The following is a 27016-nucleotide window of genomic DNA, read 5'->3' on the forward strand; positions in this document are numbered from 1 at the left end:
ATTTTACAGAAGTACAGATGAGGAAACTGAGGCAAAAAGGCTAAGGGATTTGCCCGAGGTCACACATCAAGGCAGTGGCACAGCTGGAAATAGAACTCAGGAGACCCAACTCAGAGTTCCCTAATTTAATCTTGAAAGGAGGTAGGAATACAGGAAAACAGCAAAAGAAATATACAATTTGGAGCAATGTTTATCTATCCATTAAGAAACTTAAACAAAGCAGCAGGATTGAGCTGTTTGGAGTAATGACCTAAGTCTTTCTTCCTTCCCCCCAGGTTCCGATCACTAACATCAATCATTCTGTGCAATGATCCTGCTTGGCTTTGCAGCATCTTGATAGTATTTTGAACCATACATTGTATACACAGGTATGGACAAACATAACATTTTAAAAAGTTCATCTGGGAATTTTTTTAAACATAGAACCCGCTGCCTGTTAGAACTGTACAAATATGTATTTTTAAATGACACCTCCTGCAGAGAGACTGCTGAGTTCTCAGGAATCAAATGCAAAGACCATAAGAATGGGCATATTGGGTCAGACCAGTGGTCCATCTAGCCCAGTATCCTGTCTTCTGACAGAGTCCAGTGCCAGGTGCTTCAGAGGGAATGAACAGAAAAGGCAGTCATCAAGTGATCCATTCCCTGTCATACACTCCCAGCTTCTGGTTAACAGTGGCTAGGGACACTCGATGTACCTGATACCCATGTTCAAGAGAGATGAGTTCAAAGTGGAACAGGTGCACAGAACGGTTACTAGGATGCTCAGGGAAATAGAACACCTATTTTACCAGAAGAGATTAAGGGTGTGGCTACACTTCAAGCTGGGGGGGGGGTAATTCCCAGCACGGGGAGACATACTTGTGCTGGCTCTCATTGAGTAGAACACAAAAAATAGAATGTAGCCATGAGAGGGGCTGTGAGAGACCTATCAGAGACCCTAGGAACATACTCGGGGCAGCTAGCTCATCCTGCCGCTTGCACTGCCACAGCTACACTCTACTTTGAGCACACTAGCTCCATCAGAACTAGCACGAGTATGTCTCCTCCAGATGGGAATCACACCCTCAGCTGAAAGCGCAGATATGCCCTTAGAGAGCCTGGCTTGTTTAGCCTAGCTAAAGGAAGGCTGAGAGGAGATATGATTGCTCTCTGTAAATACACAGAGGGTAAACCCTAGGGAGGGAGAAGCGCTATTTAAATGAAAGGACAATGTTGGTAGAAGAACAAATGGCTATAAAGGGGCCATGAATAAATTTAGGCTGGAAATTAGAAGAAGGTTTCTAACCATCAGAGGAGTGAGGTTCTGGAACAGCCTTCCAATAGAATAGTGGGGGCAAACAATCAAACTAATTTTAAGAGGGAGCTTGAAGAATATGTGAACAGGACTATATGATGGAGTTGTCTGCGATAGCAGGGGACTAGACTTCATTACCAAGGTCCCTTCCACTCCTGTTACATTCAACAGAAGTCAAATGGTTAAGAGAGAAGCTTTTGTTGGCTGTTTCTCACAGGGTTTAGCGGGAATTGGTGGAGCATTGAAATTACCCACAATCAATGGGTGTTTTAACTTCTGCCCACAAGAGTGATGTGATCCTTCTACTCAACAGAGCGGCAGCCGGAATCCCACTTCCTTGCTTTTCAATAAGGCACACAACATATCCTCTTCAAGTATTCAAGCATCTGTATCACGTATTTCCTTTGGAAAAACCACAAAGCCACTGAGAGGGAGAACGGCTCAGCTCTCATTTTCAAAGATTTTGAGGGTTTTTTTGTCAATAGAAGTAGGTGCACCGATTCTGCCTCTCTGTGCTTGTAGGGATAACATAACAGCAGGTGCTGAGAGATTAGATGCAACCTTCATCCCTTCTGAAACACACAGAATTGAGCTCTGAGTGGTGATTCCTGGTCTGGAATTGTTCTCCTGAAGGTTTATATATTTTCTGAAGACATTCCTCTCCTTCCATAGGCACTAATAGATTCATAGAGCCAGATCCTCAGCTGGTGTAAATCAACATAGTTCCAATGATCATAGTGAGCCTTCCTGGCCTGAAACCTATTAAACAAGTCCTCAGGTGATGTAAATCAGTGTAGCTCCATTGACTTCCGTGAAGCTCTGCTGACATACACTGCTTGAGAATTTGTTTAATTGGGTTTTCAGGCCAGGAAGGATCACTATGATCATCTGTTCTGAGTGCCTGCATAATACAAGCCACAGAATTTCACCCAGTAATTCCTACATTGGAGGGAATTTATTCTTCTTTACTACATATGTGAACACTATCAAACCCAAGAACTGAATGAGGATGAACTAGTGTGACAGTAAGGCCTGGTCTACACTGGGCGGGGGGGTGTCAATGTAAGATATGCAACTTCAGCTACGAGAATAACGTAGCTGAAGTCGACATATCTTATTTCGACTTACCTCCCATCCTCACGGCGCGAGATCGACGGCCGCGGCTCCCCCATCGACTCTGTTTCTGCCTCTCGCCCTGGTGGAGTTCCAGAGTCAATGGGGATAGCGTTCGGGGATCGGTGGGTAGTGTGGACGTACCCTAAGATACCTTCCCAAGGATCTGTGGGTACAATTTTCAAAAGCACCCGAGTCTTCAAAAGTGACATAGGTGTATAAATCCCAGTGATTTTTCAATGTGATAAGTTCCTAATTGCCGACCACTTTGAAAATGGGACATGCTCCTAAGTCACTCAGATGCTTTTGAAAATGTTACTCTGTATCTATTGGGGAATGTCTCTTGCAGAGCCTCAGCTTTACAAATATTCATAATAACTGACTCGGTCTCACACACGTTCACATTGTACTTTCTCTGCAAAATGCCTTGAAAGTCATTATACAGTGTAAAATGCTGGAAAACATTTAGGCTTGAGTAAGTATTAATTCAATTTCATGTCTGCATACCTCCCTTGAAACTTATCATACAGTGAATCAGGTCCCTTGTTTTATTTATGGTGAGCAACGCATATTTAGGCCCGCAAAGAGTTATGCTTGTGTTTAACTTCAAGCCCACGGGTGAGCTTGTTGATGCCAATTAGTCTACTCACGTGCTTACAGTTAAGCATATGAATAAGTTTTTGTAGAATCAGGGCCTTAGAGTAGCTAGGACTGAAACACAAACATTTTCTTTACCTGCATTTAAATAATTCAATGAGTTGCGCTGTCTCACACCAGTTTCAAGCTGGTGAAATTCCACTGACTTAATTAGAGGTACACCTGATTTACACTCATGTGTGAATGTGCCAATGTGACTATGTACAGTGTATTAATTCTGTTTGAGATTATGAAATCTTTATGTGTATCTGTGTCACACTGCAAACTCCATTTTGAACGTGGTGCTTTGTGCCTTCTCTTATGTCCTTTTACCTCCAAGTGGGAGTGAAATTCCAAGGGATGGTGGCACCGGGCTAATAACAGAGCAGGGATGGGCAAATGGCAGCCTGGGGGCTGCATCTGGCCTGGCATATCATTTTATTTGGCCTGCCACAGCCCAGCTCGGGGTAATCAACCCAGCAGCTCCAGGACCAGAGAGGGGGTGGGGTGAGCTGTCACGGAGGGAGGACTGCATGTAGAGATATGTGTCACTGTGATGAGAGACAACAGGCCAGAGCAGGGAGCCAGGCCCAGCCCCCAAGGACAGGACCTACCACTGAGGGGTAAGCACACTCACTTTCCAACCCTCCCGGGGCCTACCACCCCCTGGGGACAGGACCTGACCCTCCCTCATGTCACATCCCCAGGGCAGGATCCGACCCCCACTTCTGCATGTCATGTTCCTCAGGGGCAGGAAACGACACCCCCCGCATGACACACCCCCAGCCCACCAAAGGTTTTTAGTATTTTTTGGGACCCTCTATTACCTTAAAGTTGCTCATCCCTGCAACACAGGGTACTTCGACTGTGATGGTCCTCTATTCAAATACAAGCATCCCGGACAAAGAGCTGGCTACTGCCCAGAAGAACCAGTCTGCCCAGGTGGCCTGGTAACTAAGCAATGGATCAGCTGGTGAGGGACTTTGATCACCAGAAGAGGTTGATCAAGGATCACCTGACAAAGGGGATGGGAGATTACAAAAGAGAGGCTCTTTCATCAGCCATTTTGAGAAGAAAGCAGAAGCAGTTGAAGCTGAAGCTAGGGCTGGAAAGTGAAAGGTCACTAACTGCAGAGGACAGAGTGAACGAGAAAGTCCATGACTCTGAAGAGAAGTCATATGCAAGAGGGGGATTTAGGACTCCACAGAGGATTCTGCCATAAGCCCAAAGAAGTCTGTAATGAGTGATGAGTAAACTGAGGCAGGAAATGTGTTTAGGTGTGTTTATTATTTTTGTCTAGATCTGTATATTTCTCGTGCTAGCTAAGTACAAGAGTAACTTGTTGTAGAATCCTGTTCAAGGTCTGTGTGCATGTGTCAGGCTTTCACTGTTGCACAGCCCTGAAGAGTTAAACTGTAAACACAGATTGCTCACGTGGATGAGGTTTTGGGTGAGGGTGTTCTTAAAGTACGGGCAACGCTGTGAGGTCAGCACTTAGCGCAGAGGCGGGGTAGTCAGATTGTGGGGTTTTAGCTCTCAGAGGAGGTGCTAGGCAGAGGATCTGCACTCTGGGAATGTGCCTAGAGGCTCCAAACAGGGGCAGTACCCAAATGATGCTCTGAGGAGGCTAAAAAGCACATGAAGCCCAATCAGGTGTGCCCCACACACAACAGTGACAATAGACTCAGGTCCCATGCCCTTAGATCAGTAGTGCTAGAGGAGGGATATGTTGCTGATATGTCATGTGTCTAATTTTATACATATTCATATTGAAAGTAACAGGAGTTTTGCCACTGAATTCAGGAGGCAAAGGATCAGGCCCCATGTAAAATAAATAGTAATCTAAGATGTAACTCACATGGCATTGCATCATAATTACAATATTTTCTTTTAAAATTGGTTGGAAGCTTTCACAGTTACAAATGCCTTACAGCTGAGGTCCAGAGGGCCTGATTCTCCTCTCACATTAGTTTTGATTTACACCAGCACGGAAAGGAGAAGTAGTTCAGCAGATTATACTACCACTCCAAAAGTTAAAAGGAATGTGTGCTCAGTACACTTCTAATCTTATCTAGAGAGATGAAAATCCATGGGCCTGATCCACCACTTTGTTACTTACTCCAATTGTACTCCAGTGTCACTCTACTGAAGTGGCCTGATCCAAAGCCCATTGCAGTCAGGGGCCAGATTTTCAAATGTATTTAGGCACCTATAGTTGCAGACAGGTGCGTAGTAAGATTTTTCAAAAGCACCTAAGCAAGTTAGAGGTCTAATTTCATTGATTTCAATGGGATTTAGGTGCCTAATTTATTTATATGCTTTTGAAAATCCCACTAGGTGCCTATCCTATGGGGGATGGATAGCTCAGTGGTTTGCACAGTGGCCTGCTCAACCCAGGGTTGAGAGTTCCCTCCTTGAGGGAGCCATTTAGGGATCTGGGGCAAAAAGTGGGGATTGGCCCTGCTTTGAGCAGGGGGTTGGACTAGATGACCTCCTGAGGTCCCTTCCAACCCTGATATTCTATGATCTACATTTTCAGGTGTATAAGTCTGCAGCAATAAATCTTACACCTAGATATTAGGTAAAACTTTCCAACTATAAGAGTAGTTCATCTCAGGTGTAGGCCTACAAGGAAGGTTATAGAATCCCCATAGGTAGAGGGTTTTTAAAAACGGGTTGAACAAACACCTCTTAGGGGTGGTCTAAGTTTACTTGGTCCTGCCATAGAGCTGGGGCTGGACTTGATGAAATCTCAAGTTCTTTCCAGCTCTACATTTCTATGGGTATGTCTACACAGGGATTAAAGACCAGTGGCATAGCTGCAACCAGCCTGGGTCAGCTGACTCATGCTCACAGGGCTTGGGCTTCAGGGCTAAAAATTGCTGTGTAGATGTAGGAGTTTGAGCTGAAACCCGAGCTCCAGGACCCTGCCTCTCCAGGGCTGAGGATGGCTTTCAAGATTGGCCTAGAGCATCCTTCTCTCCCCCTCCTCTATTACACGCCAAACGGCAGAGATTGGAAAAGCCTGTGGCACATGACAAAGGGGAGTGTGACTAAATGGTGATCAGGGATGGCTCATTTTTATCCATAATTTAAACAGGGCCTAAAATAGGAGAGAAAAATCAAGTTTCTTCAGAGAACTCCAATCTGGGGTTTTCCTGTGGCTGTTACGTAGGGAACAGCTCATTAATAAAACCTGAACTAGTAACAGGTGAGGAAAGTTCTCCTTTTGATTGCTTTTAAAAAGTCATTAGCTACCACTTTTTATCTATGTAGATCACAGAGTGGTGTTTCTTTCTAAGCACTGATTTACACAGCAAAAACTGCTAGATCGAGGGATTGTGTTGTAATAGGATAATGCCCATCCATGTTATAAACTTTTGGTGTTGCCTACGTGAACTGGAGCAAAGTGTGTGATAGCCAAATTATGGATTCATGCTGGAGCTCTCATCTTTAGAGGGAATGCTGCCCCATTGGCTGTTGCAGGGAGTGATGTACATTTGGTCAAGCAATAAAAATGTTTTGTGAATATTTTAATGACTAAAAATACCAAGTTTGGTTTGCTATTATTTGTGGGCTTTTATTGTTCTCGAGCACTGAATAACAGCTGGGTAGCTAAGAAAATGTTTGTGAATCCCATGAATTTTGGCATCACTAAGTAGTTCCCTGAACATTTGTACCAGAAAGTGCATTTGTTACTGGTTAAATTCTCCCCTTTTTAGTGTTTGTCATCCAATCAGGAAGAAGAAACAAAAATGTGTGACTTAGTGATCACATGATACAAATGAACTGTGAATAAATCAAATAATGAATTGCCTCAAAATGATATGACAAGCTTTTCATCTAATAGTTATGAGCAGAGCTGGCCAGCAATTTCCCATCTAATATTTGTTTGTTTTTTTTTATGGAAAATACAGTTTTTGCAAAATGTATTAATTCAATTTTGCTGACATTTATCAATTTTCTTCTGGCTAAACTGCCACAGTTCATAACAGGAGTCTGATGCTTATGGTACATCATGGGTGATACAAGTCTGGCCAGGGAGCTCTGAGAGAGGAGATTGGGGACAGAGGCACTGTAGCAGGGTGGTTTGGTGGGTCAGTAGACCTAGTGGTCTTGGCCTCCAACTCCAGTCCTTCTATGAGTTCCAGGCGTCTCAGCCCTCCAGACAAGGACCAAACAGGACTGGTACCTCTTTGCTGGTAACCCCTAGAGCTGCCTTCCTTGAGACCATTTATTGTAGCTCCAGGATGGGAAAAGGAACCTAGGATCTCCCTCTCCAATGGGTCTCAACCCAGGGCCCTGAAAGTGCAGCAGTGTGAGATCGCCTAGATTCAGCCAGCCCCTGGCTTACCTTTCCAGGGCCACTTCCTATCACATCCTGCATCTCAGTTTGGGGTTTGGTCATAGGTGATTTAAAATCTTTACTTCAGAATCCCCACTGTCTAGGGCCAATGCCTGCAGCCCTCTTGTGCTCTTGGTTATGACTCTTCCTCTTTCACAGGGGGTGCCTGAGGGTGGGAGACTCACAGCTGCTCCTCCAGGGAATGGCCTTTCTTCTCGTTCCCCACCCCTAGGCAGCTGGAGCTCGCTTTATACTGATCAGCTCTCCAGGAGCATGCTCCTCAGTGCCTGAGGAGCTGGGCCTTCCAGGTCCCACACAGCTCTTTCCCTTCCCCTGGCTCAGCATTAGCATGGGGTGTGTAAACCCCCTCCCGGATCCTCAACCACAGCTCCTACAAGGTACTACAACAGCTCAGGCTGATGCAGTTCAGTGTCAAACTGAGCCAAAAGAAAATGTTTCAACTTCACCTCCTCTTCCTCAATCTTCACGCTGGTCAAAGCAGCTGCTTTGGATATACAACAAAGAGTGTGTGACGCCAGCCTAAGAGTGGATTATTTGCATTCACCATGCATGCCAGAGATCAAACTGAGGGGTTGTGCTCAAACCATAAAATCAGCCCTAGAAGTTAGAAGCTGAAATGAAATTAGAGAAGTCACGGGAGTAAGAGCTGGAAGAGATCTATTAGGTACTTTGGCAGAAGGTGGACTAATGTGGGTCGGGTTGGCTCTGTGTTTTGTGATACTTCATCTTGCTTAGTACAAGGCCATCCTGGAGGGACAGACTGAGCCAAATCGTGAATTGTGAGTCTATCATGGTCACTTGTGTCACTTTTTTTGTGTAAAGCCTTTTCTGAATCCAGTTTTGTTCTCTACAGTTTAGTATCTAGTAATTTATCAAATCCAGTTTTAAATGACACAGGAAGCCAGGCTTCCAAATAACCCCTTTTCAGTGCATAACTGTGGGTTTGTAGCATGGCCATAGGAGATGTTGCTTGCCAACCATGGAGGATGGAGAAATGCAAGGAGGTAGTAAATTTTTGGGGGGAAGGGACTGTGTCATTGTGACACCCCAATCTTGGTGGGCCTCCCAGGAATTACTGTAATACAAACACTAATGAATAAGAAGAATGATAGGAAATATCATGGGCAATATCAGAGGAATTGACCTTTACAAGACCGGGGAAAATGTGTATCCTTGTCTCTATAGGCTAATGCAAGTTATCACTGTGGCTAAAAAAAAAAATGGAAAGAAAAGCAAGACTGACATCAAGGCCTTTGATATTGCTAATCAAAGAATTTCATGGGGAACTTTATGATCAGTCAGTACTTGGTTCTTAATGCAAATGGTTTGAGAATGACTTTACTGGAAAGATCTAAGCAGCAGCCATTGAGGGAAGCCTGCCAGATATTAGGTAACTCAAGACTGCTTAAGAAATCAAAACAAAGTTACAGCTCCATTAGCTCAGTGTAATGTTTTTGGAGGGAGAAGGGGTTGCGGTGAAGGGGCCCCAGACATCCAAGCACGGACTTTTTCCTGCCTCATCAATCCTGGCAGGGGCACGTACTAAGTAGACTTTATTTCCCCAAGGCACTAAAAATACAGCCAATTCAGTCTTTGTGGGGGTCCAAGGATTTTACCCACCCTGTCATTCTGGAATGGTTTTTACCTCAAGTAATCCCACGTGCTTCCTCTCTCTGGGAGCCATTAGTGTTGCACCCACACCACTTCGGAGGATGGGGTGGTGGGCAGTGGCTCCCACACTGCTCTCTGATGAGCCACTAAAGGAGTGAATGTTCAAAGCACGCTGAGTGGATCCACCCCCATGTCTCTGCTAGTGCCAGTTAATTGGTTCAAGGAGTCAAGAAAACCAAGGTCAAATCTCAAACGTAAGTCTCCTGGTAGTACCTATTATTCACTGGGCATTCAGGTCAGCCCTCAGTTTCCCCCTTTTCCTCCCTACTGAAGCTACAGTTCATCTTTGGGATACATTCTCTCCACTGGTGCCTATATAATACTTTCAAACTCCTGTGCACATGAAGCTAATAAATTAAAGTAAGGGAAGAATTTGCTATTGAGCGTATAATGTCAGTCTCTCTGGCTCTCCATGGGAGTGTTCTGCCAGCTGAGTTAAAGTTGCAGCTACGCTCGCTTTAAAGAAGCAGAATCTGTAAACTTAATTAAACATTCTTTTGGTGTCGTAAAGTAGGCTAACAAAACAGTGAGAAGGTTATCATTAAACCTACTGATGGATTACCTCTGACTCTAGTGAATCCGTTCCATTGTTTTGATAAGTGATTATAATTATGTCTCTTACTTCAAAGATTCATATTCATACAGCGCAAAGCCAGTCCTTTAGAGTGTCAAGGTGCAACACCATTTTGATTACGAAAGACTGAAGAGATGTGAACCAAGAGACTTAGATATAATTTAAAACAATAGTCTCCCCTATTTTTTGTGGCAGATATTCTGGATGTACTAGGTGTGTGTATGTCTGAGTGCTGATATGGTTGCCAAAGATTTCCTGCAGTGTTCAGTTTTATTATACTGAGATGGGACCAAATTATAACCCCAGATCCTGAATTTTGGGAGAATTACTGGACTGGATTCACATCCAAACTTTGTGGTTCAAGGCCTTCTCTGCAAATGAGGCTCATTTCATATCACAAATAGTCTTGAGCTACAATGGAACTATGCTGATTTACGCTAAAGATCTGGCCCACAATGCAGGCACAAAGATATACTTCGCTTTGCTATTGCTGTTACTAAGTTTTGCAGTTGATCTGGCCCAGCCTCCCATTCTACAAGGTAGAGAAAGCTTCCTGCAAGCTTCCTACAAGTTTCCTCCTAGTCTACAACTTAAAGAAAGCCTGTTTAGGGGAGGTGTGGGAGGTCCGGCAGCAGTAGGAATGTGTTGTTAAATTAGAGTCTGCTTCTCTGTGTGTAACTATAACCTGTTTTTTCCTAATTGAAATGAAGTGCTTATTTGTGGTACATAGCGTGCAAGCTGCCTAACCCATCTGTTCAGGCTCAACATGCCCATTTGCCATCCTTCAGACGCAGAGAGCATAGGGAGTTGAATATGCAAAGAAATGGGAGTAATCACCAAGTAAGCAGCTTCCTGCAACCTAGTTAGGAATCCGCTGTACTTACCCCGGAACTGTCTGAAAATGAATTTGATGTTTCTGTATTGATTCTATTGACTCATTTGCATGGGACCATTATTATTTAAATAGCGGTAATACAAACAATGTTCTAAATCTAGGCACTGTTCAAACATGTGGGACATAGTCCATGACCCAAAGAGCAAGACTGAAACTGTGTCCATTCATACTGATGTACGGGCGGGAAGCAGGCATACTGACACGGGGCATGAGGCTGTGTCCAGGTGTATTGATGTGGGGGCAGGAAGATGTGTCCAGACAGATTGTAATCAGAACATTTGTGCAGTTCCAGTGCTGCCATCAGTCTACTGTGTAAAACTGTTCCTAACTGATCAACAGGACTGGGGATTATTACATATTGCTCTGAAACATAAGTTACTCATTGTGTCTTTGGGGAAATTGGGTAAAGTCCATGCCTGTGCTGAAGGTCGACAAAAGGCCCAGACACAACTTAAGCCCTCAAAATAGGACTTTAGTGCTTCTTAAGCTGCTTGCTGGTCCTTGTTAAAGGGCTTTCCCTTCACTCCCTCCCCGGTTCTTGTCACGCAGACAGAAAGCAGAAGACCAGAAGTCCAAAGTGAAGGCAATGCAATGTTTATTTGGGTTAGTTTCAAGCAAGCCTATTCATAGCTCTACACGCTGGCAGAGGTTGTTTTCCAGTGTTCCGTTTCCAGCTCTGACGCCACAGAGCATTTACCCAGTGTCCCCCTTCCCAGCTCTGATGCCACCAGCTCTGATGCCACAGAGCCTTGCCTGTGTCCCCATTCCCATTTCTCATTTCCCACCTTCTCCGTCTTAGCAGGCCAAAATATACCTACAATGCATGCCCACAGTCCCACCCCTTACAATATATGGTTATGTTCCGTTGGGTGGGGTCGTGTGTTTGGGGTCTTTGTTTCATCTCTGTTGTATTCCATGGGAGGGGTAAGGAGTGAGGTTGTGTTCTGGCCAAGGCCAGGTCTATTTTTGGCTTTTAGTGTGTCTTATGCCTACTCCCACTCCCTCGCCCCTCCTAACTGGTTGATTGACCTTGACTTGAGAGAGGAGCCAGGCAGCCTTCCAGTGTATGCTTATATATCACACTTCCATCATACCCTGTAACTCTTTAGCTCAATTCCTTATTTTTTCTTATTGTACTAAAATCCCCATCTGGTAGTGGGAAATACAACACACGGTGTATTTGTTCATTGTTCTTTACACATATTAGTATAAGATATAAGAGTATAAAAAAGTTAAGCCCAAAATTTTATCTCAGGATGACAAACAAGCCTATATACAAGCCAAGAGGGAAGAAAGAACATATAAAAGGGAGATATTTGCCATGCTCTGTCTCTTCCACCTCCATCTACAGACACCACCACCAAGCGACTGCAGCGTGATGAAAGGGGAGAGCCTGGCTGAAGAGCAACCAGCCAGCCTGTGGTGAGAAGCATTTAAGTTTGTAAGGGCACTGAAAGTGTTAAGACCAACTTAGAATGTGTTTTGCTTTTATTTCATTTGACCAAATCAGACTTCTTGGGCTTTGACTTATAATCACTTAAAATCTTTCTTTTGTAGTTAATAAATCTATTTGTTTATTCTGCCTGAAGCAGTGTGTTTGGTTTGAAGCATGTCAGAGACTCCCCTTGGGGGTTCTCACAGCAGAGCAGGGTAAGGCTGGCTTCCAGAGTCCAGGATTGGAGTGGCCTAGCAGATCACCAGTCCAGGTAACACCAGGGGAACGTCACAATTGCATCATCTCCAAACCACACACACACAGAGCCAAAGATACCAAGTCTCAACTCCTCCCCCCCCGCCTCCTGGCAACACATCCACCACCCACTTCTCCCCAAAAGCAACGTTGCAACTTCTTCCCCAGGGCCCCAAACCTTTTACCCTCTTCTCCTTCAAATCTGATCACAGGACCCACTTCTACTATGGTGCCTTTGGGAAATTCCAAGCCGTGATGGTGGCTCATAGGGTGGGTGGCGGATCGGGACTAGTGATGTTGATCTCACTTATTTAACTGTGTCTTGGAATTTAAATAAACAAATGCAAGTGGAATGAAGTTGTGGCCATGTTCCTGTCCTCGTTACCCTCATTCTCCCTCTCCACTCCACTTTTTGCACCTTGTCGTAAAATAGATCATAGGCACGTCAGGGCAGAGACCACATCTTACTCTGTTTGCACAGTGCCCCGCTCAGTGGAGCCTGATCCTGATTGGAGCCTCTGATTGGAGTCTACTTCCCCTCTGGGGGCTAACACCAATAACCAATCGCTGTCCTCTGCACAGGGGTGGATTTCATCCATTGTCCACAACTAAGGGTATATGTTGCAGAAAAATGAACTATAGTTTTGTTTGAATCCTGGTGATCCATGTCATTCTGTGTTCAGATAAATATACGGTTAAACCAATTTCTGTTTGGGTCACATTCTGCTCTTACTTTTGCCTATACAGATCAGAAGTAACTCCAGTAAAGTTGTTCGAGTTTCTCCACACTAAAGTGGTGTAACTGAGAGCAGAATCTTTCTTACTGATTCTATAGTTTTAGGTTTGGACTTGTTGTTATCATTGTAGGAAGGTTTTACAAGGTAGATGTTTGTTTGTAGGGAACATGGTGGGTTAACAGGCACATATGGAAAACTGGCCTGGGCTGAGCGGCAAGCTGGGTGTAATTTACTTTTGTGCAGGAGATACCACAAGGTCTATGCACCACTTTCCCCACTTGTGCCCTGTTTTTAGGGCTTAGGTAGATCGTACGTGCTACATAGGTCTTGCGCAGGCCCTCTGTTGAGGGGTAATTTTCACAAACTGTGACTCTCAGGCAATGTAGAGCATGACCGTAGCACTGGTGACATAATTCATCTGTGAATCAGCTGATGTAATGACATCACATTTGGTGGGATAAATATGTAAGAACAGGAAAGAATCTGTGGCAAGGAGGCCTGTCATATTTCATCATAGTGACCCGAAGGTTCTGAGTGCCCCCAGAGGTTGATCACATTGTCTGTTGCTTAATTTCTGCCTAGTGTCTTTATTTTGCTTTGAGGTTAAGGTTTGTTATGTTGGGGGCCTTATACCATGCACTGTCGCTGCATCTGATTAAAAAATGGGTAAATATTTGCATGTCTGCACTTGAAATTCTACAGTGTCCCTGCTGCAGCGCTTCATGTAGCCCCTATCTACGCTAAAGTGCGGGGGTCTCCTGTCGGCGTAGATAATCCATGACCCCAAGAAGCAGTAACTAGGTCAATGGAGGAATTCTTTTGTTGACTTAGTGCTGGCTACCTCAGGGGTTAGGTTGGCTTAACTACATTGCTCAGGGGTGTGGATTTTTCACACCCCTGAGCAGGGGTGAAAGTAATATTAAATTCTTACCAGTATGGGGGCCAGCTTTTGGCCCCCGGAAGGGGCGGGGCCTTAGGAGGAAGGGTGGGACTGAGGAGTTAACTCCCCAAGACAGCCCATCCACGCTGCCTGGCCCATGCCACCTGGGCTTCGGTAGTGATTTAAAAGGGCCCTGGGCTCCAGCCACTGCCACGGCAGCTGGGAGCCCCCAGCCCTTTTAAATCACCGGCCCTGGGGCAGCTGCTGGTCAGCAGCCCGGAGGGAGCAAAAGGAGCAATGATGGGGAGACAAAAGGGACAGTGACGTTAACGCATTTAACGTCGGCTGCATACAGGCCGGTACCGGCTTCTTACTGGTACACAGTACCAACCCACTTTCACCCCTGCTCCTGAGCGATGTAGCTAGGTCAACCTAACTGTTTTGTGTAGACCAGGGCTAGCCAAATGGTCACTCATAGTGCCTGCTAAGTGGGCTCTTGGCTCCTGCTCATTACTTAACATTATGTCATGTATGATGGTAACTTTTACCAATTAACCTGTAGGTGGTATGGCATGATGAATCTGGTGACAGCATTTATGGCATATTATAAAAGTCACATGTAAGAGCCAGGAATGGGGAAACATTTGAGATAGAGTCAGATGTTATAAGATTAAACATTTGGAATGTCAGGACCAACCCTGCAGTCCTTGCTCAAGCAAAACTCTCAGTAACGTCAGTGGGTGTTTTAGCTGGGAAAAGGCTGCAGGATTGGGGCCCATAATCAGATTTCTGTAGGTTGGAATTCAAATCAAAGATTTTATATTTATAAATGAAAAGCTTTCTCTATTGTAGAAGTGGACACGTCCTCTGGGATGTTTGACATTTCCAGACAAATCCCACTCTGACATTTCTTGCTTATACAGAATGGATTATAGTTAGTTCCCAGGCCAATTTCCCTGGGGGAGTGGAATAATCTACCATTACATTGTTAAATTCTGCTAGATCAACCCAGAAGAGACCTTTTCTATAGGCACCTCTGAAAGGTTGATGGGTAATTGCATAAGCAGACAGGCATACATTCATAGAAATCAGAGATAAAAAAGTTCCCTTAAGTCACCATGTCCAAATGCATAGAGTGAGGAACGGGCCTGGGGACCTAATGGTCTTGGAACTAATGTTTTTTTTCGTTTTTTTTGGCAATGAAAAAAATTGCAATACTTTAACTAATTAAATAAAAACAACACAGAAAAAAAATGTTTGTTGTTCTTTGATTCAACCAAGGTAGAGAAGAAGAGCAACAAGGAAGACTGGACCTTCAGCTGTTAAACCCCAATCTAGCAAAGCACTGAAATACATGCTTAACTTTAAGCAGATGAGTAGTTCCACTGAAGTATTTGAGACTGTGTGTGCTCAAAGTTAAGCATATGCTTAAATTCACTGCTTGATCAGGGGCAAGCGTAAATGTATGGCATCATTCGCATTATATTAATATTCTGTTTATCATCTGGAACATCCTGAATGAGCAAGTGTAAGCAGTTTGCACCGTGCTTTAATATACATACAGTAATATGTTTGTATCAGTGCCTGTGGTAATGAATCAGTGTTAACTGATGATACATTTTCTACAGAGGATTAATAATTGTGTCCCCAGCTTTCAAAATAGAATAGGTGGGCATTTTTTGAGATCTTTGTCAGAAAATGCAGTTTTGCCTATATTGTAACTTTCACAGAAACATTGCTTTTGACAAAACTTTTGCTGAGAGTTTCTTAGGTCCGGGATGGAATTCAGATTGAGAGGACCCCTCCCCGTGAATAGCTGATAGCCCAGTGATTAGGGCAGCTGCAGTGTGGGAGACTCAAGGGCCTTTCTCTGACTGATTCAGAGCACAGACTTGAATCTAGGTCTCCCTTGTCCCAGCTGAGTGTCCTCACCACTGGGCTAGTAGCTACTGTGGTGTGTTGTTTGCTCTTGTTTTTTCATGAAAAATTTAGAATGCTCTCATTTTTGTTACACCTTAGAATAAAAACAAGGCTCAACACTTTGAAATCGTTCACAAAATCAAATTCTTGTTTTCTGGCCAGCTCTGCTTTACCATTAAAGAGTACATGGTTCCTGGGAACAGAGTAATTTGGGGAAATAATTTGGAGCACAGCTGTAAGACAAGATTCACCCACCGAGCTATGACAAATATCTAATTGTCTGGAAACTTGGCCATAAGTACTATGTGATTTCAGCTCTTTATTTATAACAATCTTTACAATAGCTCTACTAACAGCATCTGTGGTAGATGAAAAGGAGATATGGGCTGGGGAGCTGAGACATTGCTGAATATAGAACACACACAAACCAAAAACCCAGGCAGAAAGGAAATGTCCATTTAATTGACATGAGAATGTTCTCTTGGCAGTGCTTTGTAATGTGGCAAAAGAAAATTGTTAAACAGTGAGCGCAGCGGACTAAGGTCTTCTATTTTGTTTCCTCCCCACCTCCCTCTCTCAGACATCCAGATAGCTGCTGCCTTACGGAGGATGAGTCCAAGCTCCCAGGCATCAAGATGACATCCAGATGCCAAATCTCCAATAATCAATATTGCATCCAGATTGGGTGCATTGCCAGGAGAAAGTCTCACATATCAGCTCTGCAGTCAAGCCTAGCCATAGCTTTGTGACGGTAATGCTGCTCTGTAATAATTTATGAATGCTGCATGTAACCTGGTGATAGGGATGTTTACTGTATGAATGTATTGGTTTATTTTGACTAGCGGACTGTAATAGAGGAGGGATAGCTCAGTGGTTTGAGCATTAGCCTGCTAAACCCAGCGTTGTCAGCGCAATCCATGAGGGGGCCATCTGGGGGCAAAACCAGTACTTGGTCCTGCTGGTGAAGGCAGGGGGCTGGACTTGATGACCTTTCTAGGTCCCTTCCAGTTCTAGGCGATTGGTATATCTCCAATTATTACCTTTATTAAGGGAAAACATGCAGGAAGGAGACAGAATGGCTCCAGATGAGTTGCTTCTCCACAAACACTTGAGGGTTGTTAAGAGACAATGTCCGACAGGAAGAGGCACGAGATTCAAAGAACACTAGCAGTTTAAAAAGGGACTCTCACTCTCAAGAAAGTTGCTGAGTTGTTCTGGGGACTTAAACTAAACCACGGGCACCCTTTGGGGCATCTGAAGAAATCTGAAGTCTGCCTAGATTAGCATCCAGGGAGGGTGAGCCTTTAGGCAGAGATCTATGTATACTATTTGTTTTAAAAGCCTTTTTCTCTAAATGTTTTGTTCCTACTGTTAAAATAAAAAGTACTTTGGTTTTAAGAAGGCTGCTTTGACTGGGCACTGCTTTGCCACTGGGCATAGACTTCCAAAGGGAAGCAGTGAAGCTTTCTGACCTCAATCAAACATCCTGGGTGAGGGCAGTTGGTACACAGGGTGTTGAAGCCCAAGGCCTGGAATTCTACTCTAGGAGAGGTAAAGGCACAAGGACTGAACCTGAGGGGTTAGCTCAGAGATACCAGAAAGGGGACAGAAGTGCAGCTAGCCCTGTAACTGTGCCGTATTGTTGGCAAGCTTCCTCAAAGATTGACATTTAATTTTTCTAACCATCCACTTCTCTCAACTGAATTGTACAATTTGAGTCTGCTTAATGATGACACAAAAGTTTCCGTAAAATTAAAAGCGAGCAAGAAATAATTAAGCTGTAAAATATGCCAGCTTTGATAATGATTGTCCCTTTATTCTTACAAGCAGTTAAACAGAGGAGTTAAACAATTAATTACACATATAAATGTGTCCCAGTATCTCAGGTCTTAATCTTCCCTAGCTTTAAAAAACCCCAAAACTTCATTTTACCCTTTTAAACACTAATATTCATGACATCTGTCTAACAAAGCAGCACCTGTATGGCCCAAGGTTGTACATTACATATGTCTGTAATTCTTCCACATGACTGGTGCACAACAGGCTTTATCTAGTGCATCAGTGTGCATAATCTGTGACCCTCAAGAGTGAAAAGAGGGTGTTATGAATCTGGGTCTGGGTAACAGGAACTATACTGAGCATACTAATATCAAAAGAATACACTGGAAACAGTCGTAAACCTCTGTTGTGAAAAGCTGTAGCTCTGTGTGTGTCTCTTCTCCCACTATGTGTATCTGTACAAACACCACCATCTTCTAATGCAGGAAATGTCAGATTTGATCAGTGTGCAAGAATGTGAGAGAGATTAATATCTTGTTCTCCGGTGGCTAAATACAATGACTCGGCACAAGCTACGTTACTATAGGTGTTCAGATACTAGTAGGAGATCAGCTACTACGGTGATAGTGCCACTATGGGAGCCTGCATTGATAGATATCGATGTCTTGAAAGTGTGTATGTGAGAGGGAGCTTGAGAGATTGAGTATATCACACTCCAGTGGTTGCAGTCTACAGAGGCAATATACACCCCAATACTGTCACACAGGTGATACTGTTAATAATATTTAATGCAGCTCACTAAGGACTTGTACCTGATTAAGGACTTTGGGATTAACCTTTTAGATATTTTCAGTTATGTTCAGCTATACAGACGTTATTATTTTCAGACAGAACTGTGGTTTGGAAACTCTCCGCTCTTTTGAAAAACCATATTAACAATTTCTCTTATATCTTGGTCTGAAAAATGGCAGGTCATCAAAACACTTTTTTTTTAAAACACAAAACAAAAACTTATTTTTTAAAACATCCTGATAGAAACACCATCTCATCAAGCTATTTTGCATAAGCTTTCCCCTTCTTCTTTGAAGAATGCATTTCTATTACATGTAAAACAGATGTTGTGAATTATGGTGACCTGTCAATTCAAAAAGAGTCTTAAAGAATAAAGCAACTGGTCTGGATTTATAGCTAGAGATTATTCAGACAGAGAGCCAGACCAATAGACTAGAGAGGCAGCCAAACCAATCGACAAGCAGCTGATGTTACCTTTTCTTTCTTTTTCTTTCTTTCTTTCTTTCTTTCTTTCTTTCTTTCTTTCTGCATGGCCTTTGCTCACTCGCATATGCAATTAATGATAATCACTTTGGTACACTTTATCTATAGTGGAAACTAGGCAACCAATGTACATTAAATCAAAGACATAGAGTAAAGAGGATACAGCTTGGACACTACATTGCTGAATTAGATCAGTCATCCATACGCAGGTAAAATAAACAAAGGCCTACTCTTCGCTAGAAAAGGCTTGTTGGTATAGTTATATGTTAGACATATATCGGTAAACTTTCTTATTGTAGATGTAGCTTATACTGGCTTTTATTAGTATCACTTATACTAGTTCCCTGAATGAAATAAGCTATACCATCAAATTCACTTTGCTAGGATCTACGCTAGGATTTTTCTCACTATAGAAATATCTTTTTTTTAAAGCACCCCTTAACCAACATTCCTATACTGTCAAAAGTTAAGTGTAAGCCTGACCAAAGTAAGGCAAGAATCACATCTGTAATTACAAGAACTGTGTAACATCTTAAATGAGGTTCTGGTCAATCTCTGTAAATATATAGTAAAAATAGGCCAAATTCTCTGCTGGTGTAGTGTTTTTACTCTGTGGTTGACTTTCATGTTTGTCTACACTATAAATTAATAAATACCAGAGCTGGGTGAAAAATGTTGACCAAAAGAAAAAGGGGGAGGGGACACTAACTGTTGCAATTTCTCCCCCATTTTTCAACAGGTTCTAATGATTACTTTAAAATGGATGTGCTATACTTATTAATTATAAAAATAAATAGGGGTTTGGTGTTTACAGGTTCTCTCTGGTTGCATTTTTCATACAAGTGGTTTCAGAATGCAAAAAAAAATTCTGATAAATGCTGATTATTCATTTCTGAAGTATTGACTGTTTAACCATTATTGTACTTGTCCATAAAATGAAATTGCTGACTATTCAGTCTTATTTTCCTTTCTGTGCTTTGTTAATGGTTGGCAGTCAGGAAGAGCCGGTGTACTTTGGAGTAGCCACAAACCACAATTGCTAAGGTTGTATCATTTCCCTTAAAAATATATGAAAATGGCAAATATAGTACAGAAAAGCAATATTGTGGCCTTTTCCCCATAGCACTTGTAAAATGTGTAACAGTATGTATTTTCATCAGCTCTATGCTGTAAGTTAGAAGAATAAAACAAAAGCTCCCATGTAAAACTTGAGTTTGTGTGATGCAAATGAACTTTATGGACACCTAAACTGATAACCACAGCTGCAGTTTAGAGATGTCAGGGATTGCTGTGACTGGCAGTTTTCCAGCAAGCCTGTTAAGAAACTACTAAAAAGTTCACCACAAGCAGTTACTCTGTAGCAAACTCCAGAACTGGAATAACCTTGCCATCAGTTTAGCATAGAGTTGCTAAACAAACAAGTTGAAAATTGGATTTTGATTAGCGAGGCTACCACTCTAAAGAGAAATGAGATACATCCTTCTATCAAAGCTCACCCCTGTAACTAACTGTAGATTACCCCATTGCTAACAAGATTTGAAATCTTGACTTCAGTATTATTTATTCTTATAATATTAATAATAATAATAATTAATAATAATATTGTCTTATACATTTCTTCATCAGTCACAAAAGTGTTTGAAGTATTACACTGATGATAACATGCACTTGGCAAATTTGGGTGATGCTTAGTTTTACAATTTATTATTATTGTGATATCACAAGTGACAGAAGTGAGATATAAGTAAATAACTGAGTGGATAAATCTATTAGGGCTTGTGAGGGGAACCTTTTTGAGGGTAATCGCCCTATCCTGGTGCTGGGTTTGCCTCTAAAAGCACCTGAGAAACAAAAAATACAATCACTGAGTGGGAGAAAATGGTCTTGAGTTGATTGTCCCATACCATTGAAGTCAATGGGAATTTTACATTGAGTTCCATGGGAGCAAGATCAGGTCCTTTCACATCTTTCACATCAATGAAGGGTCCAGTTTGTTTCTGTCCAATCACCTTTGCCTACGTTAGCTCCAGACCTATAACTACAGTTTTGTATTAAATGAGGTTTATGTTTGAAGAAGAGATGGGAAACCTGCCTTATGACTGGCCAATGCAGGTGCAGGAGACAAGTAGGAATAGTCAGTTGTTCTGGAAACAACTACACTGATTGTTTTTCTTTTTTGATTCTGCTGCTCATGGGACACTTCTTAACACCTAGTAAACCAGCATCTTGATACAAGTAGAGACAAAGAAAAAGGAAATATGCAAAAGTGGTTTGCTAGGAACTGCTTCTGTTTATTCCCCTGAATCAGACCATTTCTCATTTACCACAGAATATTGCATCAGACCATATTCCATTCCATTTCCCATTTTATAAAAACTATTTGGTAATCAGTACTGTGAAAATGTGTAAAGGAATTGTGTCAAATTAAAAATACTTAACAATTCTTGTCTTTTTGCTATGAAAATAAAAAGAAATGAAATGTGATTAATCCTGCAAACTATGTCATCATTATTAAATTCTCAACCATTTAAATCAGGAATCTGCATACACTTCATTTTTAATTCGCTCTCACGCTCAGAAATCAACGAACCCTTCTGGTTTATGCTGAGTGATTTACTGACATGACCCCATGTTTGCCACTTTGATCAGTGGACGTTCAATCAGATAAGCTTTTGTGTCTGAAACATGTCTGTTTTCTGCTCCTAGTATATGACAAAGCTTTTATCTAATGCCCCAATTCTGCCACCCCTACTCACACTGAGTACTTCACTTTAGGACAGAAAAAGGCTGAACTTTAGCTTAGATAGCTTGTCCTATAAGATGTCTCTGGTTTTGAAAACCTATGATGAACTAATGGAAACCTGTATGGCAGGGTGGCAAAAAACAATTCACTATGCACCTGATTCAGCTAGGTATTAATCACCCTGATCAGTGGTGCCCCTAATTAAGGCACACCAATTAGAAAATTGGACTGTTCAGGCCCAATTCACCAGTAATAATTCTGTTGAATCCAGCATTTGCTTGTGTCACAGGTGAATTTGGACCCTGAATTGAAAATAGTGGTGGGTGACTCTTGTTTTAACTGAATGGGTTCATGCACCGCTATCATCAAGTCCAGTAATCCACATGACTCGCTGTCATATACACTGGAAGTGGTGCCTGTAGATGAGCATTTGTGTGTGTGATGAAGTGACCTTTGCAGCTTGAAGACCGGACATATTGTTTAAAAGGGCCACAGTCACTACAAGAACTAATTAGGCTCAGGCACAGTGAGGCATACTCCCATCCTGCCATCCCTAGGGTTCCCACAGCCTGGCTGGGAAGTAAGTGATAGAGCAACTAGAACTCCTCCCTTGTCTTCTTCCTCCCTTGTGATGCATCAGGCTGCCAGCAGAAGATGCTTGCTGAGCAGCTGCTGCAGGGAATGGAAGGCAGCTGTTCAGATGTTCCTGGCTCATGCCAGAGCTGCTACCAGGGCTGCAAGGGAAGTAGTGGGAGGCAGTAAATCTAATGTCAGTTTTCTTCTCAACACATGTGAAGGTTGCAGTTTAGAGCCTTGGACTATGTCTATGCTGTGACTGGGAGAGAGCCTCCCATCCCAGACAGACAGACTTGTGCTAATTCTGGTTAAGCTTCTGTGTTAAAAATAGCAGTGTGTGGATCGTGCTGCACAGGCAGTGGCTTGGGCTAGTTGTCCAAGTCCAAGCCCATCTGATGCCCTGGGTGTGAGCTCAGGTGGCTAGCCTGATTTGCCGCCTGTGCTGCTTCATCCACACAGCTATTTGAGCAAGCTACCGTGAGCGGAGCTAGCTCAAGTCTGTCTACCCTGGACTATAGACATACCTTTGTGAGTAACCAGTGGCCTCTGGACATTACTTTAAAGCAAGGTAGAGGCTGAAAAATATCAGTCATAATGAGTGCAAGTTACATCTGTCCTCTGAAGAGCTATGAGCTAAATCCTGAGTTCCTTGCTCCAGGAGGATTGTTCTTCTCCATCTACACACATGATCTATGCCCTCTATCTAACCTTAACCTCCCCTGTGCGGAGGTGGGAGGAGCACCACAGTCTGAAATAGCATGGACAATGGTTTTGTCCAGTCTGCACTACCATACACACCATCTCCAGTATCTTCTCAGGGGAATCCATGAAACAAAACCATTTTCAGCAGCAAGTGATCCTCCCACTGCAGACAGATTTGTACAATGAATGGCTTTATTTCCAGGGGGATTTCCTGAAGTTAAGGCAAGCAAAGTTTTGGACAAAGCATTAGGAAAATTTCTTAAACACAAGAACAATGGGCAGTGGCATGGGCTATCCAAGGGAGGTGGTCACAATCAAGTCCATGTAAGACAAATAAGTCATTAGCAGGAACGAGGGAGGGAGTAGTCCTACAAAATACAAGGGGTCACCAATACTGGATGACCTGAATGTTATGGTGTTTTGTTTCCTCTGGCCACAGACTCTGTGCTTCTATGACTAATGTCTTAATTAATGAAAACATGTGCTCATCCTCTCACATCACACTGATTATGAATTTATTTTAAATAGGTGAGCCAGGGACTCGTCTCCATATACAATTTGCAACATTAATGATTTATGATCTACCGTGGAAGATCATTATCGGGTGACTACAAACATGCTGTGTTTCCCTCTTGGGTGTGTTCGGAGTGCAGTTCTAGGAACATAAAGTTAAGGAGTACCACAGTGGGTGAGCCCAAACCAGTCTGAGCAGCCTTGTTTGAGTCTGCAGATGCACATGTATTCCTGATGCTGCTTCTCCCTTTTGCCTGTTGCCCCAGTCTTGTGAATAAGGTCTTGCTGTACCAGTCTTACATTTTGTCTTTTGACAGTGTTTTTGTTTTATCTGCCTTTCTGATTCAGAACACAATAATAAAATAAGAACTTGCCCACCTGTTTAGAGCTGTATTTCTGTGGTATGTTTCCCATTGTTCTGCCCTCCACCACCATTTGCTATTATGTACTTGTGAATACATTGCAAGGGACTGTCTTTTAATATATGCTGTATATTGTTGGTCCCAATATAATAGAGAGACCAAAAAAGAGCCTGTGAGCTTAAATTCATAACTCACTAGACACTAAAAATCAGACTGAATAGAGGCACTGGATTTATAACTTATTACAACAATCTGTAACCCACTAACTTTTCTTTTTCACCCTATGACTGCAGAGGTGTTAACTGGCCACTCTACCTTGAATGGTCCCTTAAAATGTGGGCTAACTTTATATGCTAAACAACCTGTTCCACATTTAGATGTGATGCTTGGAGCACCTTTCCCAGACCTGAAGAAGAGCTCTGTGTGGCTCAAAAGCTTGTCTCTCACCAACAGAAGTTGGTCCAATAAACTATATTACCTCACCCTCTCTGTCTGTCTTTTAACATGTGTCACAGGTTGAGCTGTTTCAGGTAATTTTTGATTAAATGATTTTTTGTTGAAAAATGTTGATTCATCAAAATCACAATTTTTTTTCGGAACCATATCAAGTTCAGTGAAAATTTCCTTAGAAAAGGTAGGTCTCTCAGATACAGAATGGAATTTCTGATCAAAACCAGGGAGACAACCTCCCCAGAGCAGTCAATAACTTCATGGTAAGGCCATGCAGGTAGTATGGTGAAATATGGTAGAGTCGGAATTAGAACCCACATTTTCTACATCTCAGGTGAATAGCCAAACCACCAGGTTGTTAGTTATTCTAGGGGAGAAGGAAGCATGTCTCTCTCTCATGCTGAATTATTTTTAAAACCAAAAAATGTCTCTAGTTCATCCCAATGCACAATGGAAAAATTGGTGAAATCTCAGAAAGTTTTGTGGGATGAAAAAGTGTTTTCCTACCCAGCTCTCGTTACAGGGTAAGACGGCCCTTTAAGGGTGCTGGAGTTCAACTTCACCCTGTGTCGAGATCAATCCACCTCCCCAGGTGAAGGGAATGAGCCTGGGGTCCCACTGGAGAAGCTCATGACTCAGAACCAAGCCTGCTAGGATCTAAAGGGCCGCCTGAATTCAGGGAGAGATGAAAGGGATTGGAGAGACTTTCCTGAGGGCTTGTCTTCATGTACAGAAGATGCTACATCGCTGACAGGAAAGCTTCTCCCATTGGTGTAGTTGATTCACATCCCTGAGAAGCGGTAGCTATGTTTCTTAGAGAAGCTCTCCCATTGGCATAGCATTGTCTACATGGGGCGGTTAGGTTACATTACTCAGGGGTGTGGATTTTTCACACCCTTGAGCATAGGTTGCATGTAATGGATATTGGGGAGGTTGTGTTGCTGGAGTGGGGACAGTGGAGGATTTGGGGCCCCCAGAAAAATCTCGCCCTACCACAGGCCTGGGGCTGGAGGAGCTATCACTCCCCGCCATGGCCCTGGAGCTTTTCCAGTCTCAGGGCCGCAGCGGGTGGGGGGAGTGGGGAGAGGAGCCTGTGGTGGGCAGGGCCTCAGGGCGGGAGAGGCAGAGTGGGGTTGGACAGAGACCAGGGACAGAAGGGGAAGAACAGGGGAGGGGCTCCAGGCTCAGAGCTCCAGCAAGGGCCGGCCAAGAATTCTGCCATGGTCCCAGCCAAGGCTGAGAGCTCAACCCCAGCTGGTGCTGAGCTTTTGGCCCCTCCCACATAGCTCCAACCGAGCTCTCAGCCCCCACCCCAACCCTGCCCTGGCTGAGGCTACTGTGGGGCTGAGAGCAGCAAGCCAGTGTATGGACTCGGATGGAAGAGGCAGGACCTCAGCCGGAAGGGATGGGGCAGAGGCCAGCCTTCCCCAGGGGAAGCTACACCTGCTGCCCATGCCCCTGAAAGACGTAGTTCTACCAGTATAGGTCTGTAGTGTAGATCTGGCCTAACTTCCCAGGCAGAAGGCTGATTTCACACACACCTGTATTAATTCTATTAAGGTCAACAAAGTTACAACAGTGGAAAATCACTGTGAGCAAGATGAGAAACAAATCCATAGTGTGCTACATAGTGATGACAATGAGGTTACAGGTGGCTTTGGAGTTGTTAAAATGTTACCTGCTCTGAGGTAACTGTTTCTATCAAATGTGAACAACAATTCCCATGGAAATCACATACATATATTGGCAAAATTTGTCCCTTTTCTTATACACGCTTCCTCTGATACACATAAGCATCTTTGCTTCAGTCTTGACACCAGAGTCCCTCCAGCTTTTTTAGCTGTATCTTTTTTGTTCTTTTGACAGCAGTCCAAAAAGACAATAAAATGGCATTCAAAATATGATTCATGACAGCGATAGCCTTCATAGCATAAGTGGTATGTTAAATGGTTGGTTTTGGTTGTTAACTGCCGCAACACAAACGTGTTTGGAGATCCATTTCTTCACATTATTTCAGTATTAATGCTCCTGTCCTTGGTGATCCAGGCTGGGAGTTTTGATAGGAGATACTGTTAAAAACAAACTTCCTCCTACTATTATTTGTTTGTTGGTATTGCAGTAGCAGCTGGGAGACCTGGCTATGGACCAGGACTGCATTGTGCTAGGTACTGTACAAAGACAAAACAAAAAGATGGTCCCTGCCCCGAAGAGCTGACAAACCAAGTATGAGACAAGAGAGATGGGGGATACAGATGGGAGAGCACAAGGAAACAAAGCGTATCAGCATGATAAGCAGTGGTCTCAGCACCCCAGCTGCCAACTGTTAATTTTTTTGTAGGAGTCATGGCAAAGGACAATTTTAAGGAGAGGTTTGAAGACAGACACATTTCAATCCCTTTGTTTTGTTTACTGGGTGACTCTTTTGATGTATTTCAGTGCTGGGATTTCTGAGGCCCTTCTTAGAGTTTGAGACACAGCAGATGAAATTAAACCAGATGCAGAATGTCCACGCAAGGTCCACTGCATTGCTTTAGCCTCATGATAGGACCCAGTGGGAAGGACCTCATACCCGACATGTACTGTAGATAGGGTCTATGGCATTGCTTCAAAGAGACTGATGCAGAGATGGCCATTGAGGAGGAAAGAGTCAGAGTTCTTCCATCGGAGCTTACTAGCTTCAGTGGCCCCTTTGCCCCTTCGGAAGAGATGCTGGTACTCCAGTTCATAGGCTGAAACCATAGAAGTGCACTGGTGTAGCCCCACAGCCTACCCTTGGATTGAAGGGAAATTCCATCTTACCTGCCTGCACAAAGCCCAGCAGGTTCCATTAAGAGCAA

At 43.3% G+C, this 27016-nt stretch overlaps 1 long non-coding RNA gene across 1 annotated transcript; it reads left to right on the forward strand.

Moving 5' to 3' along the window:
• Positions 1-293: 293 nt before the first annotated feature.
• On the forward strand, positions 294-23697 carry LOC120398951. Its single transcript, XR_005594845.1, has 3 exons — positions 294-368; positions 16360-16530; positions 23383-23697. It is a non-coding gene; the product is annotated as an uncharacterized LOC120398951 (long non-coding RNA).
• Positions 23698-27016: the final 3319 nt, after the last annotated feature.

This window comes from Mauremys reevesii, linkage group 2 (assembly GCF_016161935.1).
Source record: "Mauremys reevesii isolate NIE-2019 linkage group 2, ASM1616193v1, whole genome shotgun sequence".
In the NCBI taxonomy this organism is placed as follows: domain Eukaryota; kingdom Metazoa; phylum Chordata; order Testudines; family Geoemydidae; genus Mauremys; species Mauremys reevesii.